General features: G+C 36.8%; 1 long non-coding RNA gene across 1 annotated transcript in view; it reads left to right on the forward strand.

Annotated features, from left to right (window-relative positions):
* LOC122468412 overlaps window positions 1–8,612 on the forward strand; it is a 49,235-nt gene extending 40,623 nt beyond the window's left edge. The window contains exon 3 of the long non-coding RNA XR_006293234.1: window positions 8,475–8,612. This is a non-coding gene — a long non-coding RNA (uncharacterized LOC122468412). The remainder of the gene's footprint in view (window positions 1–8,474) is intronic.
* Window positions 8,613–11,261: the final 2,649 nt, after the last annotated feature.

The raw sequence follows: 11,261 nt of genomic DNA on the forward strand, positions 1-11,261 counted from the left end.
TTAAAGTCAACGACTGCTTCATTACTCATAGCAATAGCTGGATTATTAACACTTTTGTGCTGGTTCTCTGAGCCCTAAGTCCCACAGAACTATGCAAAGATGGCTTGATGACACTTGTCCAGTGTGTGGTATTATGAAAGAGGACCATGCTTTTAGGTAATTTGAATCTTTTATAAGCATTTGCTCCTTTTGCCCTGAAGGAGATGCTATTTTTATTATCCTGGACAGTAAGCGTACCCATCTCACGCTCTGGAGGAAGGCACTATATCTTCCAAAGCTACACTCCTCAAATATCCTTGAAAGGTAATTCAGAACGAAGGACATTGCATCCCTTTAAGATAAGCAGATAAATAATGGACCCATAGAACACTACCTCTCAATGCTCACCTAGTAGGTTTTCGATGTATATATTCACACATTCATGTACGTGTGTATATACAGCCATTTTTATATTTCATGTATATAAAGCATACAGTGACCTATTACCATTTATTATTATCCAATTCAGCATTCTCTGATTTTCTGTGTAGTACAAAGCATTCTAAAAGGTGTTGAAGATAAAATATCAAAAGTTCATTCAAAGAGGGACACCTGGGTGGCTCAGTCGGTTAAGCATCTGACTGCAGCTCACGTCACGATCTCCCGGTTTGTGAGTTTGAGCCCCGCAGCGGACTCTGTGTTGACAGCTCGGAGCCTGGAGCCTGCTTCAGGTTCTGTATCTCCTTCTCTCTCTGCCCCATCCCCCATTTGTGCTCTGTCTCTCTCTATCAAAAATAAATAAATGTAAAAAAAAAAATTAAAGTTCATTCAAAGAAATTGCATACTCAGGCTTTAGACAAATAACTGCATAAACAGTTTTGAGTATATATTTTCAAAGGTAATGACCTAGGCTATGGTGGCCTATGGAAACCACTTATTTAATTTTAGATCTGAAACATGAGTGGAGCTAGGCAGCTGGCTTTGGGAACAGAGAACATTCTTAGCATAGAGATCAAAAGTTTCTAAAATGGAAAAAACATGGCAGTCTCGAGAAATAAAAGCAAACAGATATGGCTTGCATATAGAAACCTGGAAAAAAGAGGTAGAGTATGAGGCAGGAGAATGGATTAGCTCACATCAGGCGAAAACTTTTTGGTCATGCTAGTATTTTGGTATTGCTTCTATGGGCAATGTAGTGGTATCAGCAAAATAAGGCATATTTCTCCTACCATGTCAAACAATCAAGACTGCAACTCAGATTTATTCACTCAATCACTATTCTTCATTCTGTACAGAAACCTGAGTGCAGAACAAACCCTGGCTACTTCGCTCCTTGGTAGATTCAACCAAGTTGAAGTAATTGTGTTCTCTATGGGTAATGTAAGAGCAATTTTCAGACAAGTTTAAACCCAAGAAAATCAGAGAGAAGAAAGGAACTACAAAGTGTTGATTATTTCCTGGGATTACATATGGATTTTGTCATTAAAAGAAAAAAAATGGATGTGGGGAGCCTGGGTGGCTCAGTCCGTTGAGCATCTGACTTTGGCTCAGATCATGATCTCTCAGTTGACAAGTTCAAGCCCCGTGTTGGGCTCTGTGCTTCAGCTCAGAGCCTGGAGCTTGCTTTGGATTCTGTATCTCCCTCACTCTCTTCCCCCCCTCCCTACCCCCGGTCGTGCTCTGTCTCTCTCTGTCTCAAAAATTTCCACTAAAAAAATTTTTTTTTTAAATGGATATTACAAAGTTTTCTATGTGGAGTTAGTAAATTTTTGCAGAAATAAGGACAAAGGCTCTATTTTGGTGAAATACACACATGAGGAAAATGAGTTTTATCAACTACCTTGTTCTTTCTAACCTCAAACTGAGAAATTAAAGGGCTATATAAATTGCAAACAGCCTGTCCGAGCAAGTTCAGCATTGAATTAAGGCTTTGAAACATTTGCTGCCTGGAGTAGGCTGTTTTGAACTTGTTTCAAAGTCTCTAGAGGCTGAGGAAATTTTATTATGTAAATTTAGGCCCACAGAATCTAAGTCCTTCCATACCCTCATTACTCTAGAGTAAGGGGGTGTAGAAGACGAATATATGCTTTTAATAAGCAAATAGATGTACTATAATCTTAATAGAGAGAATGAAGATCATATGTAATCTCACTGAGGTGAAATTTGGGCTTTTTCATATACCGTAAGTCACTTTAAGAGCAGAGAGATTAGGTTATCATAATCTAAATTCACAGAAACGTAATTTTAAAAACATTATTCATACTTGATCTCTTCCCTCAGCTATAGTACATATCTCATGAATACTAGCCAGCTATTTTCTATAGACTTCTGCTACCTTAACCAAGACTGTTGTGATGATTACAAAAAGATAAGAGATAACTAGAAACCCATGATGAAATTTTAAAATATTGAGAATACATAGTGGCTAAAATCTTCCCAAACAAAGAATTTGGTGGTGTCAATACTGTTAGAAAACTATACAACAAGAAAACTGTTCGATGCAAAATGTTAAATAATAAAAGTGAGGGAGAAAAGCAGCCCCGCTAGCCATACTGTAACAAAATGAAGCTGATAATTAAAACAAAACAAAACAAAACAGAACTTTCCAGAGTTTACTCATGTTGGAGACCTTGTATCCATCTCCATGCTGCCTATGATCTCAGGAAATTCTCTGCAAAACGACAAACTTTACATGTAGGTACAATATCCTGAACTAGGGGTATCTGGGTGGCTCAGTCAGTTAAGCATCCAACGCTAGATTGTGCTCAGGTCATAATCCCAGGGTAATAGGATCGAGCACCATGGTAGGCTCAACACTGAGCATGGAGCCTGCTCAAGATTCTCTCTCTCTATGGGGTGCCTGGGTGGCTCAGTCAGTTAAGTATCTGACGCTTGGCTTTGGCTCAGGTTGTCATCTCATGGGTCCTGAGTTCAAGCCATGTGTTAGGCTCTGTGCTGACAGCAGGGATCCTGCTTGGGATCCACTCTCCCTCTCTCTGCACCTCCCCTGCTCACTCTCCCTCTCTCCCAAAACAAATAAATAAACTTAAAAAAAAAATTCCTGAACCACATCCTATGGTTTACATGCTAACATTTTTATACTATTGCAGAATATAATGTTGCAAAAACCAATCTTAGGACAATGGACATGTCAATAAGTCAGATACATATAATTGGTCTATGAAAGTACTAACAAAGAATTATAATTATTCATTAATTAGATAGTTATAGAGTTCTAATATTATGCTCAGCTCTAGAGGTATACAAAAATAAATTTCATGAAGTCTACCTTCAAAAAAGTTGTTAATAGGAAGGTAACATGCATAAACAAATAACCATGAAATCTAAATGAGAAAATGGCTATGTTCAGGATACTTCACTCACTTTTGTTAGTACTATGTCCTACATCAGGGTAGAAATCAGAATCATTCTTACTAGCACATAATTAAGGTATATTTTTAAGATAAGGCTGATTAATGTTACCAGGCTATAACTTCACATGCATCAAAAATATCAATTATCTTCTCGTTTTATTTGAGCCCTTTCAAATGATATTGTAACATGTTGCACTATACTTCCCATCTCTTCTATCCAGTTAGAGGAAACTATATAAAGTGTCTCTAACCCTTTCCAAAGTTCCATTTTCAGTCATTATTTCCACTGTAGTAAGCAGATTTTTAAGATAGCCCCCAAGATTAGTGGCCCCTTGTATGCTTCCTTTCCTTTGGGTATATGCAGAATCTGTGCCTATGATGAAATATCATTCCTGTGATTTAGTTATTTACTAGTCTGTTGACTTTAAGTCATTTAAAAGAGAGATGATCTGGGTGGGCCAGGCTTAATCAGGTAAGCCCTTTTGAAAAAGGACTGGGTCCTTTCTGAAGTCAGACATTTCCAAAGTTTGAGAGGGGCCATCAAAGGGGTTATAGCACAAAGAACTGCAAGCAGCTTCCAGATGCTGAAGGTGGCCCCGGGCCAATAGTCAGCAAGTCAACCCAGGCTCTAGGCCTATAGTTAAGCTAAAATTTGCCCACAGCTAAGTGAGCTTAAAAGGTACCTGGACCTCTAAAAAGAAATACGGCCCAACTGAAAACCTGACTGCAGCTTTGTGAGACCCAGAGCAGAGAGTCTGTCCAGGCTTCTGCCCAATAAAAACGGTGAAATAATAAAGATTGCTTCAATTTGCTAAGATTGTGGTCATTTGTTGTATAGCTGTGTAAACAACAAAACCTGTTTCCTGCCCTAAAATCAAAAGGTGAAGCCACAGTTTGGCCCCTATTCCTAAAGCACCTCCTTCAAACTGCCGGAAACTAGACCTTCTTAGCTCATCTCTCCCTCGATGATCCTCGACAAAGGTCAGTGTCCCCAAGCTGATTTCGTTTGTTTTGCAGACCAATGTTCCTTAAGATCTCAGTTGAGAAGCTAAGTGTTAACCACTCTCTCTAAAGGCCACAAATGTCCTAATTTGCTCCACATTTTGATGGTCTTAAAGAGCTTTCTCCCTCGAGAATCAGTCAAGCTCTTCCCAGGAGGCTATGTAGCTCCCATAACATGGCAGCTGAGACTTATTATCACTGCCAGAAGGTCTTCAGGGCAGCAAGGCGTCTATTTGTATTTTTGTATTTTTGTTGTGCTCCTTCCATGTTGCTTGTGATTGTGTAGCCCTGTTTAAACTTGCTGTGTAGTTTCATCTCTAACGTTTCGAGAGTCACTCACTTAAGTATTGGTCTCTCACAATACATTATTAATGCTTTTATTTGTTGTTCTATGTTCTTTTTTTTAAATTAAAAAAAATTAATGTTTATTTATTTTTGAGACAGAGAGAGACAGAGCATGAGCTGAGGAGGGTAGAGAGAGAGAGCAGGAGACAAAGAAACCAAATCAGGCTCTAGGCTCTGAGCTGTCAGCATAGAGCCCGATGCGAGGCTCAAACTCACAGACTAAGAGATCATGACCCGAGCTGAAGTCGGACACCCAACCAATTGAGCCACGCAGGTGCTCCTGTTCTATGTTCTTTTTATTGCTACTGTTTTTTTGATGCACTAGTGACAAATCCAGGCCTACATTTTCTCTTTACAGAATCTTAATTTAGGAAGCAGAACTTAAGGAACTGAGAGTACTAAACAAGAGGAAGGAGAAGACGTAGGAAAAAAATTCCAATCTTTCACTTATTTCTCATCAAATATTTTAAAAGGTCTAATCCAAGCTCCTTCCAAAAAACAGAGTCCTTTTTTCTAAGGACATCCTCCCCCCAGCCAGCCACACTGGGTTCTCCAAAGCCAGGACTCTACTCCAACTATGTGATTCTTACCCAAGTGCCTCTTTCTCTTCTCCCTCAGGTATCTCACAGCTTTTGTTGAGAAGTCTAGATCTTGCTAGTTCTTTTTCTTCTTAAGACCAGTCTTTCCAGTCTTATCGCTTTCTGTTCAATTTTAGGCAGAATTCTGTGTCCCAGAATTACAGCAATCTGATATTTTTCTCAAAAGGAGAGTGGGGCACGTATGCAGAGAGATTTCTTTGGCAAAACGGTGATGTGTTTTTGCTTGTTTCTACCCATAGAGGAGTAGAGATTGTTAATAAACTACTCAGGTTTTCTTTTAACTCTCCCGTCTGGGTAAATTGACTTAAAAATTCAAATTTGACATTTACAAATGTAGATTTAAAAAAAATGTCAAAAAAACAGTATGTAGCTCGAAGGATTCAGGTTTTGAGTCAATGTCTCTGCTACGTTCTTCAACACGGTGGGGCTGTCAGTAATGTTTTCATTCAGAAAGTGAGCAAAGTATTTCCCTTTGAATTAGATTTTCACACTGTAATGCTTAGAAACATGAATATATGGACTGTGCCCTCTAGGATATTGGTTGAGAGCCAGTTACCAGGAGGGACCACAGAGGAATTCTGGCTTGTTATTACATCCTTATTTAGGTAACCCGATTTACCACGGGTTTCTCCAGAAGTCTGAAACTACCAGAGACCTCCCTAACCTGACTTCAGTTGTGAGGTTTTAGTTTGTATTCTCCATGACATTATGTTGATAGGACCAATCGGAGCTTAGAATCTATAGAAGAGAGGAAAAGAAAGAAGATATCCCCAGAACTTATGTACAGCATGGTGATGATAATTACTATATTTGAAAGTTGTTAAGAGGGTATATCTTAAAAGTGCATACCATACACACAAAAAAGTGCCTATGTGGGTTGACAAATCTGTTATCCAAACTGATTATGATAGTCATTTTGCAATTGACACATAGATCAGTATGTTGTACACTTTAAACTTATACAATATTATATGTCAGTTATATCTCAGGAAAGCTGGGAACAAAATAAAACAAAACAATAGCATGCAGAATGTTAATCAGCACAAATGGGAAGGATTTACTTTTTTCTTATTGTCTTCTAAAGGGTTTAACTAAGGAAAACAGATATCAGATTCTGCATTTATAATAAAATACATGTTCGTAGATAGGAGGAAATATAACACCCATGATATTGGTCAAAAAAGAAAAAAAAAGAAAATGAAATACCAAAAAGATTGGTCTAATTGTATACAAGGCAATCTAAATATTTTAAATGATGTTTTGTTGTGTTTAAGGCATTGACATTTATACATACAGGTACATGCATATATGTGTTTTTAATGTGTGATCTATACATATATGTATACATATTTTATGTGTGTGTGATATTGCTCTGTCTATGCAAATTACACACAGGATGGCAAGATACCGTTTACAAAACAAGTAAGCCTGCTGGGTTTAATCACCACAAACAATAAGTCTCTCTGAACCTGCTGCTAGCATCGGGTGTCCTTTATTAGTGGATATATAAAGACCCCTTTGAATTTTTAAAATCCATTGCTGCTGCTTTCCTTACAAGTGTTGTTACAGCAGTATTCTGACTTGACCTACATTCTCCAGATTCCTTTAATATTGTGAAGTTCCCTTTCTTACTACTAAAAAAAATGCATCTGGGCAATGGAGTTGGTAGATTAGCAATTGCTCTTTCTTCCTAGGACTATGGCCAAATCCATGTTTTCCTTAAGCATCCCATTCTGGGCAACACCTCTATGTCTGGGTGAAATAAATCTGCTAGCCTGCATTTCTCCTCAATCAGGTAGCTACATCCCACAAAGTGACCTGCTACTGGCTAGTGCACTGGGACACTCTAATCTTCTCCCTTCACCAGAAACCATAACTTTCCTCAGGACTGATAGACTTTCAAAGAAAGTATATTTGCGTATGTGACAGAGACAGTGAGGGGACAGGTCTTTCACTCCTTGTATACAAACAAACTAGTCTGTGCAAAATGTATCAGTCAGAATGTTTATTTATGAATTCCAATCTCACTTTTCTCATAGTTCAAATTTATTGTTTTTAATAGACTTATGGTTTTATTTCTTGTGTAGTGATAGTACAGTGGCAACGATTGGTGTGTGTGGTTGTGTGTGTGTGTGTGTGTGTGTGTGTGTCTGAAATAAAACTCTTTCATTCACTATTCAGTGTTTTCAACATTGCCCACAAATCAAAAGCAACCTGTGTTTGCAGCAGTAATCACTATTTCTAGAATCTGGCTCTGTTTGTGTGACTGCCTCTTCATTTTGGGCTCTATCCAGTTCTTTCGTTAAAAAGTCTTCTTGTTTGGATTATCCTTCCATAAATAGATATACTTGCATCCTGTTTCCTAACCTACAGATGTCTAATTTTTACTCAGTAGTGAGTCTCTTAAGAAGTCTTTTTCTTTCTTCCTGTCTTTAGCTGTTCCATTTCAGATCACTACAACCAAGAACCCTCAAATCAGATAGTTGCCAGGTCTCTGTAAGGAGGCAGCCAAGAATATGAAGAGCAAATTAGTAGCCAGAAAAACCTGGATATATTTTCACTGCCGGATATTTCTCAGACTTGGGAAAGTTACTTTTATCAACTTGCCTCATTGATCTCATTCATAAAGTAGGCACGGTGAATGCCTATCTTGTTTCAATTATGACATTATGAAAAGAAAATACATAATAAAAAGTTATAAATGGGAAGCATAATACAGCTAGAAAAAAGCTAGACAGTAGTAGAAGGCAAAGACCTTAGAATTATAGTGAGAAGACCTATAGAGAATTTGGAGCCCATTCTCTATTGGTCTGTTGTATTTTTGCACCTTTTTGAGCAGAAACGATGACTCCATTTATACAAAAGAATCTTTCTAAGGATGTATATATAGCAAACAACCCTAGAAGATAGAGTATCTCCTTTTGAGAAAATAACAGGTTTGTTTAATGTCCAGTATAATAGAGATGTCTCCTTGTGGGAAAATCAGGCTTACTGCCCATTATAAAATATTTGGCTCCCCTAAGATTGAGGCTTCTCTCCTATAACACAGTACATTGAAAGAATACGTGTCATCTGGCCCTCTTCATGTCACTGTGGAAATTGGAACTCTGCAAAACTGCTGATACTCTGGCTACTGCTAGTGCTCTAAGTAATCCTTTTTTTTTCTCTGACCCAGGAGTCTCCAGACTTCCGCCAGCATCTATGAAAGTGTGGCAGGCCTACTTAATAGCTGGTAAGCAGTTAAACTTCCAAACATTCAGCTCTTGACTGACCGACCAGAAGGCCTAACCTCAACTGCAGTATTTATGATGACAATTAAAACAACCCACTTAAAATGATCAGATTTCAGGTGTTTCATATTATGGTACAGGGAACTTAGCCTAATACTTTCTTTTTTAAAAAAGTTTTTTAAATATTGTATTTATTTTTGAGAGAGACAGACAGAGTAGCAGTGGGGAAGGGGCAGAGAGAGAGGGAGACACAGAGTATGAAGCAGGCTCCATGTTCTGAGCCATCTGCACATAGCCTGATGCAGGGCTCAGACTTGTGAACTGCAAGATATGACCTGAGCCAAAGTTAGATGCTTAACCGACTGAGCCACCTAGGTACCCTTAGCCTAATACTTTCTAAATTACATCAAGCATTAAAGACCATGGTCCCAGAAATGGAATGGCTGACAAATGGGGGAAGAGATGAAAAAAAAAATGGAGTTGTATTTATTGAACTTTATTTTTGATAGGGTAGTTGCAGTATCATTTAGTACCTATGTGACCTAGGGAAGTAGGTCAGTATGTTAATAGTAATATTAATGCTAACATTAAAGATTTCTAATTTAATATCTCATACAGTTTATGATAAGAGCAAGATTCAGACTTAATCATATCACATATTTATTCATAAGATGGCACACAGAGTCACAAAAAGTGTATTATGCATTTTATAACTTCCCTGAACTCTGCTTTTTTTTTGTTCTAATAGCACCTTGCATGAAAGTATTTCCAAAAAATTGCAAAGATATTTTAGTGGCATGATTCATCCTATAACATGATCAAGTTCAGATAGCAACGATGCTCAGAGTAGAAGGTGAAACAGAAGGAAGAAACTGAAAGAACAGATGATACCAATAAGAAAAATAGCAAAATGCCATATCTAAATCCAAGCCTATCAATACATTATTTAAACACCACAATAAGGCCAAGATTATGATATGAATAAAATGCCAGCTCCCAACTATGTATTGCCAAAAAGAAACCACTTTAAATATAAAAGCAGAAATAAGTTAAAAGTAAAAGTGCATCAGACTAACACAAATCAAAAGAAAGCTCAATTACTTATATAAAAGTCAAGGTAGATTTCAAAGCAAAGAATAATACTAGGAATAAAGAAAGTTGCTTCATAGTGATAAAGGGATAGAAAGTCAAGAAACCTCATCAAGAGGACTTAGCGATCCTAGATGCTTAGGTGGCTAACAACAGAGCTTCAAAATGCATTAAGTAAAAATTGTAAAACTGAAAGTAGACATAAACAAATCTCTAATTATGATTGAAGACTTACACACTCTTCTCAGTAATTAGTATCACACATAAACAGAAAATCAGTTAGGATATGGCATCCCAAAACAGCGCTATCAGCAAAGACCCAATTATGATATTTATAGGACTTTCCACTCAATAGCAGCAGAATATACATTCTCTTCACATGAACATAAAACATTTTCCGAGGTAGACTATATTTTGGCCCATACAATAGGTCTCCATAACATCTAAAAGTATTCAACTAATAGAAAGTATGTTATCAGATCACAGTATGTCAATTCTCTGTAAACTGATTTATAGATGCAATGCAGTCTCAATCAAAATCCCAGCACTCTTTGTGGAAAATAACAGCTAAATTGGTTCTGAAATTTTTATGGAAATACAAAGGAGCTGGAATCATCAAAAAAGGTCAAAAAGGGAAAAGATAGTTGGAAGACTTGTACCCTTTAACTTCAAGACTTGTATAACTACAGCAATGAAAGAAGTGTGCTGTTGGTGTAAAGATAATCAAAAATATCAATGGAATAGAAAAGAGAGCCCAGAAATAGACCCACACTCATATGATAAATTGATTTTTGACAGAGGTATCGAGTAATTCAATAGGAAATACATAATCTTTTCAAAAAGTGGTGCCAGAATCTTTGAATAGTCACACAGACAAAATGAATTTTAGCCCTTCCTTCACACAGTATAAAATATTAATTTAAATGATTAATAGATCTAAATATAAAAGCTAAAGTGTATTTCTAAATTCTAAAAAGATTTTTTAGTGTAAAATCTTCGTGACCTTAAGTTTGGCAAAGGCTTCCTAAGTAGATACCAAAAGCACAAACTCTAAAACAATAAAAAATTAATAATAATGATTCATTGGATTTCCTAAAAGTTAAAACTTTTTATTTTAAAAGGAAAACACTATTAAGTAAAAGAAAATCTCAGCTACAGATTGGGAAAAAAGTAATTGCAAAATACACATCTGGCAGATTTTTTTTTTAATCTAGACTATTGTAGCAAACTCACAAGTGATAGTAAGACCGATGACCCAATTTAAAATAGCCAAAGATTTGAATGGTAACCTCACCAAAACTGAGGGTGACAAAATAGGTGAAGGTAGTCAAAGGTACAAACATCCGGTTCTAAGGTAAGTAGGTCCTGTGGATGTAATATACAACATGATGACTCTAGTTAGCAATACTGGATTACAGATTTGAAAGTCCATAAGAGTAAATCTTTTAAAGTTTTCATCACAAACAACAACAACAACAACAACAACAACAACAAAAAAAAAAACCCTGTAACTGTGTGTTGTGATAAATGTTAACTGAACTTACAATAAACGTTACTGAACATTAAGTAAAAATTGATAAAACTGAAAGTAGACAAATAAATCTCCAATTATAATTGAAGACTTACACACTCTTTTCAGTAAT

The sequence above is a fragment of the Prionailurus bengalensis genome, chromosome B1 (genome assembly GCF_016509475.1).
Source record: "Prionailurus bengalensis isolate Pbe53 chromosome B1, Fcat_Pben_1.1_paternal_pri, whole genome shotgun sequence".
Lineage (NCBI taxonomy): Eukaryota > Metazoa > Chordata > Mammalia > Carnivora > Felidae > Prionailurus > Prionailurus bengalensis.